The 16,531-nt window shown below is 47.8% G+C and overlaps 1 protein-coding gene across 1 annotated transcript in view; it reads right to left on the bottom strand.

The window, feature by feature from the left end:
- The window catches only part of CCDC197 (coiled-coil domain containing 197), a 212,589-nt gene that overhangs the window by 35,111 nt on the left and 160,947 nt on the right, over positions 1-16,531 (bottom strand). The gene's annotated exons all lie outside the window — the stretch shown is intronic.

The following is a 16,531-nucleotide window of genomic DNA, read 5'->3' as shown; positions in this document are numbered from 1 at the left end:
TTCAGTCGAGGCATAAGTCTTAAGTTAGGAAGTTACCACAGAACATATCCACCCATCCTGGTGGACTTTTTTAAAAGGAGGAACTGAGAGCAGAAGTTGCGAGGCTGAGTGAAGGTCCTGTTAGGAGCATATCCCTGAAGGGGGATAGCAGATGAGAAGCCATTGAAAGCCTTATGTGCCAGATAAAGAATCTTAAATTTAATTTGACTGGAAACTTCCAGCTCCTGAAGACTTCAATAGGGCTATGAGATCCTGTTGAACCTTCTAAGATGGGGACCAGACTGACTGTCATGTTCTGAACAGATTGTAGACAAAGGATAGCCGAGGAAGGAAGCACAAAGTAGAAGGCATTGGAATAGTCCATTCTGGCCATAATTGGAGAGTTAAGAATGCAGATACAGAATTTAACAGGGACTGAGGGAAGGGCTTTTTACAATATCCATAACTGCAGGTTACAAGATTATTCTACCAAATGAATCTGAGGGATTTAATTAAGATAATTTTCTAGTCATATGCCTAGGTTTTTAATATTCTCAGAGGTAGAGGGAGCACCCTCAACTCAGACCGGCCACAACTCATGTGTGACATCTTAAGAATGCTGTACAAGCATAGGAACTTAGGGCCTGATTTTGAGTTTGGTAGAGGGGTTACTCCCTCACAAACGTGACGGATATCCCGTCCGCCATATTACATGTTCTACAGGCTTTAAGGAAATTGTAATACGGTGGACGGGATATCTGTCATGTTTGTGACGAGTAACGCTCTCTGTCGAACTCTATATAAAGCCCTTACTCTTGGCAGAATCAAGTTTGAATCCATTTTTATTCATTCTGAAGTAAACTGCACAAAAACACGACTTGATGTTGTCACAAATTTCCTTTTGGTTTACCAAATCGGAGAGTTATTTTCATGTCATTGGCGTAAGAAATTACTTTGAAGCAAAAGCCCTGTAAACCTACTGTGCGGGGGGAAAGACAGAAGTTATAAGGAATTGGGGAAACAGAGGAGCTCTTGTTGTTGGTTGTATTAGTGGTAGTATTCATTGTAGTTGTATTGGTGGCAGTATTGTTGGTGGTGGCACTGATGGTGGTATAAATATTGGTGGTATTACTGGTGGCAGTGTTCATGGTGTCATTTGAAGTATTGATTTAGATGTTATTGCTAGCGGTATTGGTAGTGGTATTGGTAGTATTGGTAATGGTGGCATTAATGGTGGTGAACTTGGTGGTATATTATTGGTGGTGATGTTGGAAATGGCGGTGCTAGTGGTGGTATCAGCAATACTGGATATGTGGTATTGGTGGTGAACCTGATGGTGTACTATTTGTGGTATTTTTGGTAATAGTAGTGTTATTGATAGCGATGTAGGCACTGTATTGGTGGTTGCTGGAAATTGGGTTACTGATTGAGGGGGTGAACCCCTACTCAAGCAGCAACCACTACATCTGTCAGGGCGAGACACAAGTAACCCCCAAATTAACCTGTGCTCAACTGTCCGGTAGCTTGGCACTAAAGCAGTCAGACTAAACTTAGAGGTAGTGTGTAAAGTATTTATACAGCTCTTTAACCAGTAATAAAGTGAAAACACAACACAACAAAAAATCCCACACTAAATTAGAAAAATAGAGTAAATTGAATACATCGACACCAAAACAAAAAAAATCCGATCTGTAGAACCAGAGATATGCAATTTTAAATAATTAAGTGAAAATAATGCCTAGAAGCACAAAAAGTGCCAACTTTAATTATCTGGTGGCACTGGACTGAGACAAAGTAACAAGTTCAGGCCAATCATAATGGCGTTTGGGCTGGATACAGGGACCAAGTCTGTCCCACTGATCAAAAATACCTTAAATCCTGGATGGTTGAGCGTTGCGAAATCCTGAATTGAGGATGTGTTGCACAGCAGCAGTTCTGAGAAGCTGTGAGGCTATGATGCGAGGTCCTGCATTGAAGATGCATCACACACCAGCTGGTTCCGGACAAGTTTCAGGCTTGCATTCCAGAGTCCTGTGTCATCATCAAGGCTGCCATTGACAAGGGGCTTACGATGCCAATGCCCTGTGTCGAGGATGCGTTGCACAGTGGCAGTTTTGAAGCACCTACAGGCTGAAATGTGAAGTCCTGCAGGGGCGGTTCCATAATGAAGCTGCAAGGAGATGTGTTGCTCTGCATCGGTTCTACCCATAGGACCACAGCTGGGCTGGCAGCGCACCTTCATGATCACTTTCAAGGGTCATGGACTGGGGTGGCTCCACTTGGGGGACAAGACTCACAGCAGACTGATTCTGAGTGCTGGGTTCAAGGAGGTTGGAGCCTGTTCTATCCATGCGGCTTCTGATTAGGGGACCAGCCAACAGGCACTTGGAGTCACTCTGGTGGTCCTGGGTTCAGTCCTTCTGAGTCTGCCACAGGTCTAGAGGTGTAGATGGTGCCTTCTTTCAAGTAGGAGAAGTTTCTAGAGAATCCCCTATTGTCTGCTTGAAATTTCTGACCCCCCCCCGTCCTGGCATCAAGCTGGCCGCATGAACAACGCAGGGGTAACAAGTCCTTTGTGTGAAGGTACATTACAGCCTATTCAGTTTCAAGTTAGGCTGTCCCCAGCTCTGCCCTTCCATCCTGCCTGTTGATGGCCCATCCAGACACACCTAATCCCTCTATTAAGTGGCTTTCTGGAAGCAATAAACAAAATTTCAACTACACCCAGCATTGTGACCCAAGAGAGGCTGCAGGCACCAAATAATTTAATAAAGGAAAATGCCAGCTTGCTAAAAGTGGCATTTTCAAAATGTTAACTTAAAATCCCACTTCACCATTAAAGAGAATTTTTAATTATAAATATCCAGACACCAAACATGACATACCTATCTGTTTCCTGTAATAAGACAACTATATGTTATTCTACGGGAGAGGTGGGCCTCACAGTAGTGAAAAATTAATTTAAGAATTTTTCACTACCAAGACATATAAAACTTAAAAGTTTAAAAGTACATGTCCAACGTCTTAATTACAATGCACCCTGCCCTATGGGCTATGTATGGTCTACCTCAGGGGTGACATATGGAGTAAAAGGGGAGTTTGAGGCCTGTCAAGGGGGTTATATTGCCAGACCCATTTGACAGTTTAAAGCAACATTCAGGCTGCAGTGCAGGCCTGAGACATGTTTTAAGTGGGTGGCACAAAAAGGGATGCAGGCCCACTAACAGCATTCAATTTGTAGGCCCTGCATGTATGGTGTACCACTATGCAAGGCACTTATACATAAATTAAAAATGCCAATCAGGTGTGGGCCAATGTTACCATGTTAAAAGAAGAGAGCACAGGCACTTTATCACTGGGTAAAGTGCACTGGTGATTGTATTAGTTGTGGTTGTATTGGTGGTAGATTTGGTGATCTTGGTGGCAGTGATATTGGCCGTAGTGATAACTGTGGTGATAATATTGGTACTGCTGGTGGCATTAGTGCTATTGGTGGACTTGTTAATGTTGGTGGTGAAATTGGTGGTGGTTTAGTGGTGGTATTACTGATATTAATAGTGGTGGTTTAAATCTACGAACAAAAACCTGTGGTAATGCCTATAATCAACTACCTAATCATTATAGTACACCTCACATTTTCAGATGACTTACACAAAAACTGGACAAACTTATTGGGAACTTCATATGGCAAAACAAACGACCTAGGATATCAATGAAAAACTTGTGCCTCCCAATCAATTTAGGTGGGGTAAATCTAGCTCACTTTGAAAATGATCAGACCACCCTTCTGGCCAATGAGGCTTCCCTATGGTTCTCACAAATGGCTGATTATGCTCCCAGTTGAAAGAGCCCTTTTGGAAGACATAGACCCTATCATGCTGCTCTCCACCAAAATTGAACTTTCACACCCTCCAAATACATTTACAGAAATGCTAGACATGGAATAGACAATCTCCTAGAAAGCCCAATAAAAACTGCATCCTAGCGTCAATTTGGAAGAGCTCAAAATTTGAAGGGTTGGACTAACAAAGGTATTCATTTCATATAACAACTTGGCAGCAGAATACACCTGTCACCTTTAATAGTCTCCAGTCCCAACATAATCTGGAAAAACATTGATTTCTATTATTTCCTCAAACTCACAGCATGTATTTCCAAAACTAAAGCCTCCCATTAGAAGCTGTAACCTCCCAACCTAATGCATTATCTCACCAAATCTGGACAGCAAGTATCCCAATTCAATAAAATCTTTCAACGAAAACCTAAACAACTTAATCATGAGATAAGGAACAAATGTGACAGAAGTAACACAATTCTGTCTTAAGAGTGGAATGTGATATGAAAATCAGTTGTTTCCCACAAAATCAAGCCTATCTTATCCCAGACTAAATATTGGTTATTAAACATAACATGTTGGACATCCTCACGTTTACACAAACTGTCGCTTAGAGAAGACCCCGTATGTTGGAACTGCAATGAAGAAATTGGAGATCTTCCACACCTACTGTGTCAATGGCGCTCAGTCTCCACATTCTGGGATAAGGTATTAAATTTTATTTTAACATTATTTGAATTCCAGACCAAAAAACACTTCACTTTTCTCTTTGGTGGCTTCCTGGACTCACCAGTGGGGGTCACTAATGATAAACTCCTATTAGACGTTCTGAACAGCTAAACAGCTGCATGCAAGTCTGTGATTAGTAACTGGAAACACATCTCCACCATTTCTTTCAAGACATGGCTGAATTTGATAATTCTCATAAAAGGAACAGACTACATGCACTCCAACACTTACCCTCGAGACTCAAACACAGACCCATGTGGAAACATTTGATTTTTGATTTTTCCAGTTCTAAACCCCTCTGAAGTGCTGATGTTCTATAATCACAACTTTATTATACTATGAATGCTCCCCAATGCATACTTTGAGTTAATTACTCCTTCCTCAACCTTATAACATATATGCCGCACATTTACTCTTTTCTGGACACTTTACTACTTACGTTCCCCTATTTTCCCCTGATTTCTCTAAGAATGTTTACTGTTATAATTTACTATCATGTTAATGCAATCTAAGTGATAAACAGTTTGATAAATGCACCAAATTTCATGCATACCTGTTACCATGTTCTGTACCTCATCGTGAGAGTATTGATGTATGTTTCAAGAAAGTTTTCTTCATGATATTGATAGACTGTATATACTTCCCCGTATGTTTGCTTTTCTTTTTGATTAGTTTTGTCTGGGGGTATTTGTTTTGATCTGTCTATTGGTTTTGTATTGGTTTATTGGTTTCTACACTGCTGTAGCACTACTTCTCTTAATTTTCTGTAAAATCCAATAAAGATTTTTGAATTGGTAGGTGGTGGTTACATTGATGGTCTTAGAATTGGTGATAGTATTAGGGTTATTGGTAATGATCTAATTATTAGTGGTGGTAATACTGGTGGTATATTGGTGGTGATGGTTGTGGTAGTGGTGTTGGTGGCATTCATGGTAGTACTGTCCGTGTTAATGTTGGTGATATTGATAATGTTATTTTATTTTTGGTGGTGGTGGTATTGGCTGCAATGGTGTTGCTGGTGTTATTGGTGGTGATCCTGGTCATAATGTCGCATTGGTGGTGCTAGTATTTGTTGTTTCGATTTTGGAATCGCTGGTATTGATGTTTGTATTGGCATTGCAGATGATGCCATTGATTGTGGTAGTGCTGCTGGTGGTAATGGCATTGTTGGTGGTATTGGCACTGTGTTGGTCACACAGATAGTGTTGTATTGGAGTTCTGACAGTAGTTGAGGTATAGTACTGCTGGTGGTGTTGGTGATGGTAGTATTGGGGTATTGTGTGATTTTGTTGGAGCTATGGTTGGTGATATTCAGGTGGTATAAGTGACATTAGTGGTGCACCATGGTGGTGATATTTTTGGTGGTAGTATTCCGATTGTGCAGTAACTGTGGTGTAGTACTGAAGTATAGGAGGCTGTCTGTCTTTGTAGTGTGCAAAACCAAGCACACTGTGCAGAGAGTCCAGACAACCACACGTTGATTTACAGAGGTAAAACTAGACCACCTAATACTTTAATTTTTATGGTAGCTTGGTCGAGCAGTTAGGCCAATCTTGGTACTCACAGTATCAATAAATGAAGACACACACTCAAATGAATAGCTCAAGACCAATTTACAAAAAATACTTTTTAAGTTATGATTTTTCAAAGTTTAGAAAATGTATTGTTTTTGTGCATAATTATGCATTATAGGAATCAATGGGAGAAAACTTAAAAATACTTATAAAATCAGGCAATGCGTTTACAAATGCCTCCTTTTGCTTTTAGATTGAGGTCATCAAGAAGTCCTGTGGGCCAGCTAGACAAGTTCAGGCGGCTCCTGGTTTTGGCTGGAAGAGTTGATGAAAAGCCCTTGAAGCTGGTGCAGGATCACTGCAGGGGACCACTTTGAAAAGCGACACACAGATGGACTTCAAGGTGAATCCGCTGGGCTCCCTTCGAGTGTAGAGGTCACAAGGGGTGGGGAACCCTTGGAGCACAGCTGGTTTTCCGGTGCAGGTCCCAGGGAGGCCGGGTGCATTGTCGAGTGCTGGGTGCAGCAGGCAGGGTTCTGCGCCTCTTCTTTGTGCAGCAGGAGTGCAGTTCTTGAGCCTTGGAGTCTTTCTTGTGTCCTTGGAATCTGATCTGCAGTTCTAGGGGTGCCCACTAAATACTGCATTTAGTGGGCATTTAGGGGCGTGCCTAGTGAGTCATCTACCTTAGGGTGGCTACTCCCACTATGTGACCACTTCCTGTGGGCAGAGGTCACCTCCCTATCCTGATTGGCTAGTTTCCTACCATGCAAGATGGAGGAAAATGAAATGGAGGGTTCACCTCGCATGCAACACCTTAGGGGTGGTGAAAGCTCGGGTGGCCACTCCTAGTGTCCTTTGTGCATTTTCCTGCCGTTGCTCCCGCCAAAAGAGGGGTTTGCAATGGAGGCGGCCATCTGCTGCTAGCAGCAGGGCTAGGCGTCGAGTTTCAAGCGTGGTAAGCCCTTTGAAGCTGATAGGCAGTGCTGTGCTCACTCCTGGGAGAGGAAGTGCAACCCTCTGCCCAGGAAGGGCTTTGCTCTCTGGACCCAGAGAGCACAGGCTCTCACCCGGGGTTCCAAAATCTTGTCTGGAGGTGGCAGGCTGGTTGTGACCAGCCAGCAACCAGCCAGGGTAGTTAGCGTTTGCAGAGGGCACCTCTAAGGTGGCCCCAGGGTACATTTTGCAATAAATCCAATACTGGTACCAGTTTGGATTTATCATTCTGAGTGGTTTGATACCAAACAACCCAGGGTACAGAGTGGCCATCATGTAGCTGTGAAACTCGTGCTGACCAGTGTCCAGCACACGCATGTAAATGGCTGCTCTGTTCACTTACTATTTTCCGGGTTTAGCATGGACACAATAGGGGCCTATTGCTCATGCATCTATGCCCACACATGCAGTACAGTGCACCCTGCCTTAGGGATGGAAGGCATGCCAGAGGGGTGACTTGCCTATTTTGCATGCAGTGTAGTGGAAAGGGCCCACAGGCTGTGTGGCATGCCAGCTTTGGATTTTAGGATTGCACCAGGACACTCAACCTGCAGTGGCAGTGCTGGTTGCACTTGGATGCATGGTCCCTGAGGGTGGCATAATCTGTGCTGCTGCCCTCAGGGGGCAACCCTTAGTATCCTATGCCCTGGGTGCCCTAGTATCATTTACTAGGGACTTATGGTGGTACTTAAAGGTGTTTCCATTTGTGCCAATGCACCACAACAGTTTTGGCGAAAGAGATCAGGCCCAGGGAACCTGGTAAGCAGGGGCCTTGGGCTTTATCATTTAAAACCACATCAAATACCAGGAAAATAGTGGGGGCTAAGCATGTCACATAAAGGTATTTTGGTGAGGTGACATTGATAGTATGATATTGGTGGTTGAGGTATTGTTGGTGGTAATGTAATATTGGTGGCATTAGTGGTAGTATTTGTATGTGATGGTGGAACTGATTGTACCTGTGATGTATTACTGTTGATAGTATATGGGTGGTGGTAGTAATGATATTCTTTACTCCCATAGTCTAAGTTGGAGAAAAACTCATCTTTAGTCTGCTATTGCTGCAGGAGAGATGCATAATGGGATAAGCATAAACGCTGATGGTTATTTTATAGAATAACATTGTTGTTTCACTTCTATGAGCTAAAAGACCCATGCTTGGCAATACTCTTATGGGACGATCTAAGATGTGAATAACAATGCCTCAAGCTAGAAGCTGAAAGAGGCTAATGCAGATAAGCCAATAATTCAATGGGGTGATGCACATACCTTCTATGTATTTTGTAAGCAACAGGTCTGGTTGACAACTGAACTATCAACCCAGAACTAAAAAGAATGATGTGAGCAGGAGTCCAGCCTCTTGAGATAACGACCACTTGTTCCCCCTTTCCTATTGAGGTATGCATTGTACACCCCAGTCTTCTTTTTGCGAGTGTATGAATTAAAAACTTTGGACATATAGGCCCTCATCATGACATTGGTGGTAAATCCTGATTACCGCTGCGGTGACAGCCGCCAACGTACCGCAGCGGGGGCGAACATCCGTTCGATAAATTATGACACACACACACCAATCCGACAGAATACTGCCACATACACAAATCCGCCAGCCGAAAGGTCAGTGCTAAAGTGGCAGTACCAACACCCATACCGTTACACCAACAAAACAACGCCCACCACATTATGAACTACAAATCACTACGGCGGACATCCAATGGCGGTAAACCATTGCCAGTACACACCGGCGTGCTCAAAATGGATACCCAAATACTAAACTACACAACACTGGCCAATACCAAAAACACACACCTGACACTCATACACACACCACACACACCCACAGCACTATAAAGCCCACGCCCATATTACCCACAACCCTTTACGAATATAAATTATTGCCACCAGACTGACATCAAGACCACTGTGACAACTAGACAGACACACCACATACAACTATACATCCCTCCAGCACCCCACTTCACACACCCAACCACAGTACCCAACACCCACACTCTTACACACACCACACAACACAACACCCATGTCCCCACAAAGGCACCCCAATTTCACAGATGAGGAGTTGCGGGTCATGGTGGAGGAAATAGTCTGGGTAGATCCACTGCTTTTTGGAGCACAGGTACAGCAAAGATCCATTGCCAGGAAGATGGAGCTATGGAGGAGAATCGTGGTCAGGGTGAACGCCGTGGGACACCATCCAAGAACAAGGGATGACATCAGGAAGAGGTGGAATGACCTACGAGGGAGGGTATGTTCCGTGGCAGCAAGGCACCAGCTCACCATCCAGAGGGCTGGCAGTGGACCCCCACCTCCTCCCCACAGCTCACAGCATAGGAGGAACAAGTCTTGGCATTACTTCATACTGAGGGACTCACTGGAGTTGCCAGAGGACTGGACACTGGTGAGTCAACATTTACTACTTATCATTCCCCATGCCTGCATGCCATCTCACCACCTCACCCTCACTCCCATCACTCCACTCCATCCCACACAATGCACCTACACATATGACTAACCCCAATGCCAAGCCCTGCATGCTATACCAATGCATGGACAGCCCTCCCAGCCCTGCATGAACACTCATAACAAAAGCATTCACAGCATAGGGGAACTAACAATCCCACTGAACATCACCATACACAAACAAAGGTGGCAGGGCAACAGCAACGATAGAGGGGAAGCTAGGGATGTACAATATGTCACAGACATGAAGTATAATACATCACTTACACCCCCACAGGTGCCCAAGCCAATCTCAGCGGAGAGGAGGTGCCACAACAAACCCGTCCCCGAACAGAAGATGCCCCAGTGATGACAGTAGCTCTGCACATCTGGATCTGAATGAACTACCTGGCCCATCAGGGACCACTGGTCAGTCGGTCACCCCAGCCCACTCCCAGTCAACCACAGACCCTCCCCACACCTCTGTCCCCAGGACACATCAATTCGCAGTGTGCCCTCTAGACAGGGACCCCAGTCCACACCTCGCTCCAAGACAATCAGGGACCTGGGCCCAGTGGCAGTGGGCACACCGTTCAGGGGACACAGGCACAGGGCAACAGGGACACTGAGAGGACTGCTGTGCGCCAGGGGGAGGACAGGCCTAGGGAACCAACTCTCCAGGAGGCACTCACTAATGTCCTGGGGGCCTAACAACAATCCCAGGACACGATGAGCCAGATTCTTACCAACATTCAGGATAACAAGCAGCTGCAGAAGGAACACCATCAAGACATCAGGGAGGACTTGCAGGCTCTCAACACCACCATGATCTCATTAGCAAGGATGCTGGCAGACATGGCCAACATCATGAGAGAATCAACAGTACACCAGTGGGCCCCTACCACTAGCCAGTCTATTGACCAGCCCTCCACTTCCGCTGCAGCTAGTGGGCAGGAGGCCCGCCACAGGACCCACAGGCCACCAGCACCCCTCCCCCCACAGAAGGTGAACCACCCTGCAAACATTCCCTGTGACCCAGATAGAAGCCAGAGACACTTGCCAAGACCACCGCCAGGAAATTAGACTCTCCTGATTGTCCCCCTTGTGTCCCACCCTGTCACCTTGTCCACTTTGAACTGCCTTTGCTCCCCTCCCTATGGCCCCTTGGACACTGGACCTGTGCTACAGACTGGAACAATACCCTGGACTTTCTTCTACCCTCACTCCATTCCATTGCACTTTTCAGTCAATTATTTGCTCTACAATAAACACCCTTGAGCACAACTTGAGTGACACCGTTTTATGCTTTGAAAATGTGCATTTATTGGAACAGTCACATCTAGTGCAAATGATCTGAACACTGTGATAGCATACAAATAATGACCTGTTGCTGTCTGCAGTAAACACATCAGGACACTGTTGTCATATCACCAACATCTGTAAAAGGACAAGCCATGGGTGACAGTAAGTTGAGATGCAAAGGATGTGAATGCCTTCATGCTACAGCCACACAGAAAACATCAATTGTCAGAGTAAGTGTCAGTTCCACTGTCTCACCTGTGTGTCATTGGAAGTATTGTCATATAACCAATGTTCTGTTGTCCTAATCCTCATCCTGTGCCTCCTCATCCTCACTGTCCTTAGGGTCCACTGCTGCCACAGGGTCCTCTCCAGTCCCCTCTTGTCGTCTGAGTGCCAGGTTGTGCAATATGCAGCATGCCACTACTAACTGGCAGCCCTTCTTGGGTGAGTAGCACAGGGATCCACCTGTCAGATGCAGGCATTTGAACCTGGCTTTCAGGAGGCCGAAGGTCCTCTCAATTATTCTCCTGGTTCGCCCATGTTCATCATTATAACGGTTCTCAGCCCATGTCCTGGCATTCCTCACAGGGGTTAGGAGCCACAATAGGTTTGAGTAGCCAGAGTCACCTGCAAGTATTGAGGGACAAACATTAGCCTTACACAATGCTATGGGGATAACACTTGAAGGCATACACTGACACACAGTGGGTGGGGTCTCTGGCTCACCTATTAGCCACACCTTGTGCCTCTGTAGTTGGGCCATCACATTTGGGATGCTGCTATTCCTCAGAACGAAGGCGTCGTGCACTGACCCAGGATACTTGCCAATGACGTGGGAGATGTACTGGTCCGCCAGGCACACCATTTGCACATTCAATGATTGGAAACTCTTCCGATTCTTGAATATCAGTATGTGTACCATCAGTCGCCCCAATAATACTGGGTATATGTCCCATTGCATAGAATCCCGCTTTCACAGTGGCCAAATCTTTCACCTGGGGGAAAGAAATGTAGCTGCACTTGTGTTTCACCAAGGCAGGCAATACCCTTGCCAGCACAATTGAGGACATTGGCTATGACATTCCTGCTGCCAAGCCCACTGTCACTTGGAAAGAACCAGTTGCCAGGAAATGGAGCACTGATAGAACCTGCACAAGAGGGAGGATGCCAGTGGGATGACGGATAGCTGCTATCCAGTCAGGCTCCAATTGGGCAGACAGCTCTGTGGGTGTGGCCCTGGCCAGTCTATAGGTGAATATAATGTGCCTGTCCTCCAGTGTAGCCAAGTCCACAAGGGGTCTGTACACAATGGTTTATCTCCTCCTCCTATTCATCTGCAGTGGTAGGTATCTAAGGGACACAAGAGTGAGTAAGCTGTCACTAATTTGATCAATGGAACCACCACCTCAGTGTGCATACAGCATTAATGTGATGGGACAGTGGGAATGGCAATGTATATGCAATTTTCGACAATGACACAGTTATGGAAGATCTGTATGCAGTCCACCACCATGAAATGTTGACCGCCTGCCCTGCATCTAGGGACAAGTGGAAGTGAGGTAACTCCGCTGATGTTGGGTGTCATGCGGAAGGCGGTCTTGCACCCCCGTGCAATTCCTCATTGGCTAATATGGGCTCTATGGAGTACAGGGGTCAATGGGGATCAGCACCGGCGGTGTACGTGACCTACATTTTCTGTCAATAACCTCACTTGATTCCTGACTTTCCACAGGACAACACCTATACTGCATGTGCTGCTGTGACCATGTCTGGAATCTACCATGGCCGATCTGACCGGGGAAAGGGCCCTTGCCTTCACTTCGATGGAGTTGGAGCGCTTGGTGGATGGGGTCCTGCCGCAGTATGGACAGCTGTATGGGCCTCTAAACCAACAGGTGAGTACACCTTAGGCACAATGCATGTGGGAGGGTTGCATGGAGATGTGTGTGCAGGCATTGTGTCATATGTGGGGTGGTATGTCTGGTGGTAGTGTAAATGGTGTGCACCGGGTGATGTGTGTGCCAATGGATTTGGAAACGGTATTTGTGGGCCATATGTGTAACAGGCTGGATTGTATGTGTAATGCTGTCCTCCTGTCTGTATTACCTCTGCAGGTCAGCTCCCATCAAAAGAAGGGATTGTGGCATGCCATCTTCAAGGATGTGCAGAACCAGGGGGTCTACAGCAGGCGGAGCACCCACTGCAGGAAACGGTGGGAGGACCTGAGACGCTGGCCACGGAAGACCGCTGGGACCCAGCTGGGGATGGCCTCCGAACGAGGAAGGGATTCCCGTCGGTACCTGACCCCCCTGATGGCCTGCATACTGGTGGTGGCCTACCCAGAGCTGGATGGGCGCTTCAAGGCATCACAACAGCCACAAGGGTTGAGTACAGTGGGTATTACCACAATATTTGGGAGGTGGCATGGGATCTGGGGGGTGGATGTGAGTTAGTGGGTACTCATTAATGCCAGGACAGACATTGCAGCGTGATCCAGCTCAAGGGTAATGGGTGTATGGCAAATGCAGGTAACCTAGCTTGAATGCATTCCATGTCAGTCAGGGCTTTGTGGGTCCCAGGAGGTGTGCAGTGGGCAGTGTTTGGCCCTCATCTTGCTGTGGCATCTAGCCAATTCAATGCCAATGCAATGCATGGTGCTCAGTCCTGATCCCTGTGTGTGACGGTGCTGTGTATGCCAACTGTGGTGTTGGTGCTGTAATTGACCCAGTGTTCCCTTTCTCTCTCTCTATCCCCCTTTTTTCTTCTGTCACCCTGTCCATGTGTGCATTAGCATCATCTGGCGGAGGAGCAGGGGCACCGGTGATAGTGGTAGCTGCATCCCACAGGACCCAGGAGGCAGAGTCCACCGACGCCAAGGGAACCAGTGGGACGGAGGGCGAGAGGAGCACCACGGCAGAGAAAATAGGTGACAACACAGACTCTGATTCCTCCTCCGATGGAAGCTCCCCGGTGTTGGCGGACATCTCTGTGACCACTCCAGCTGCAGGTACAGCTGCCACCGCCCGTACCAGCAAAGCCCTCCCAGTAGCCCCTTAGCGAGTTGCCCGTGCCTGCTCACTCAGGAGGCAGGGCATCTCCTTCGTCCCAGGCACCTCAGGCCCTGCCCCAGTGAGTCCTGCTGACTTGGGTGTGGAGGCTATTGAGATCCATCTCTGTAGGTCAGTCAACCATTGTGAATGCCATCCAGGGGCTGGCATCCCAGATGCATCAATGCCATGCATTTCTGGAGGGCATCCACACTGGATTGACGGCCCAACAGAGATCGATTTAGGCTCTGGCCTCCTCTCTGGTGAGAGCCATTGTCCCTGTTCTTACTGTTCCCCCCTCCAACTACCAATTCCCAGTCCCAGTCACCTCAACCCCAACCCATCCCATGCACACATACAGACGAGCATGCACACAAGCCATCACACAAGAGTGGCACAGTCAAACACAGGCACCACACTTCAGTTCACAAGCACTCACACAAACAACAGACAATTGCACACACATCCATATCCACTGTCTCCATTGTCTCCCCCTCCTCCTTCTCCACCTCCCTCACAGTCACATCCATACTCACACCTGAATGCACTGCTTCAACAGCCACCACGAGTATCACCACACCAAGCAGCACACACACCTCACTAGCAGATCCCTCCACAACATCCATCCATGCATCCCCTGTGTCTTTTCCCACCTTGTCTGCCCCCCCCCCTCCTAAAGGGCACTAACGCAGGCACTCAGACACCCAACAGCCATCCGCCTCACATCAGCACACTGCCCATGCACCTGCACCCAAGCCCAGCAGACGTACTCCGCCAACAACCACTTCCTCCATTCCCACCCCTCCTCCGTCATCCCGCCCCACCATCCCTAAGAAGCTTTTCTTGCCCAACTTGACCTCTTCCCTCCCCTCATCCTGCCCGTAAGAGCAGGGTCCCAACGACCCAGCCCATCACCTCAGCCAAACAGTCCACAGAAACAGTGGAGGCACCTCCTAGACGTGCAGGCAAGACAGTGAAGGATCCCACTCAACCAGCCAGGATAGGGAAGGATCCCACTCCATCAGCCAGGAAAGGGAAGGATCCCACTCCACCAGCCAGGAGAGGGAAGGATCCCACTCTGCCAGCCAGGAAATGGAAGGATCCCACTTCACCAGCCAGGAAAGGGAAGGAGGGGTAAGGTTCCCACTCAACCATCAATGACAGAAAAGATTCCCACTCAACCCACCAATGACAGAAGAGGTTCCCACTCAACCACCAATGACCGAAAAGGTTCCCACTCAACCACCAATGACAGAAGAGGTTTCCCCTCAAACACCAATGACAGAAGAGGTTCCCACTCAACCACCAATGACAGTAAAGGTTCCCACTCAACCACCTATGACAGAAGAGGTTCCCACTCAACCACCAATGACAGAAAAGGTTCCCACTCAACCACCAATAACAGCAGCGGGTCCCACTCAACCACCAATGACAGGCAAGAAGGCCTCACCTTCAGCGGGAACACAGCAGCTGTCACCTCCAGCAGAAGCTGCCCAGGAGACACCTCCCACAGCAGAGACAATGCAGCCCTCACCTCCAGCAGAGGCTGCCCAGGAGACACCTCCCCCAGCTGGGTCACAGCAGCCCTCACCTCCAGCAGAGGCTGCCCAGGAGACACCTCCCCCAACAGAGACAATGCAGACCTCACCTCCAGTAGAGGCTGCCCAGGAGACTCCTCCCCGAGCAGAGAGAATGCAGACCTCACCTCCAGCAGAGGCTGCCCAGGCGACACCTCCCCCAGCAGAGACATTGCAGCCCTCACCTCCAGCAGAGGGCATGTAGGACACCCTCCAGGGAATGTTGTACAAGGAGCACCCTCCAGAATCAGTGGGCGAGTTCCCCACCTCAGAGACTGTGACCTTGCACTCCCCAGCATTGGGAAATGGGCATGGAGCCCCCTCCAGAAGCAGTGGGCAAGTTCCACACCTCAGGGACTGTGACCTTGCACTCCCCAACATTGGGAAATGGGCACAGAGCCCCCTCCAGAAACAGTGGGCAAGTTCCCCACCTCAGAGACTGTGACCTTACACTTCCCAGCATTGGGAAATGATCATGGAGCCCCCCCCCCAGAAGCAGTGGGCAAGTTTCCGACTTCAGTTGAGGTGCCCCCACCCCCATTCCCCCTGAGGTGCCTGTCCACTTCTGAGATGGTGTCCCTGCACAGTTTTGTGCAGAGTTAGTCAGGATCAAGTTGGGGCTTGGACTGTGGCCTGTGGCTATGTGGGCCTTATGTACTTTGGACTGGGCATTGGCCCTTTCTGGACAATTGTTCATGTATCTTTGTTCTAAAATTGGGTCATATGGTGGCTGTTGCCTTGACATTAAAATTTCAGTACTGCCGACCTGTAGTCCTTGTCTTATTATGGCATGTGTCCTGTGCCATTGGTTTACGTCTGCCGCTGGTTGTGTGTATGGTGTGTGTGTGTCTGGTGTGTGTCATGCATGTGTGTGTCACTCTGCTTTTCCTCCCTCCCTCCCTTGTGTGCTAGGCGGCTGCAGTCACATCGCCGTCTTCGTCGGCTTTGGTGTTCCAGGTGGAGCATGGCATAGAAGAGCATCGGGAAGACTTGCAGTTCCGGTTCCATGGCGGCATTGATCGTCTCTGTGTCTCTGTTGGTGAGTCTTTGGTCTTCTGTGATGTGTTTCCACCAGGCTTTTTATGGCATTTGTAC

This window comes from Pleurodeles waltl, chromosome 9 (assembly GCF_031143425.1).
Source record: "Pleurodeles waltl isolate 20211129_DDA chromosome 9, aPleWal1.hap1.20221129, whole genome shotgun sequence".
NCBI lineage: Eukaryota > Metazoa > Chordata > Amphibia > Caudata > Salamandridae > Pleurodeles > Pleurodeles waltl.
Note: the sequence above shows the minus strand (reverse complement) of the source record. Positions and strands in the feature narration are given on the sequence as shown.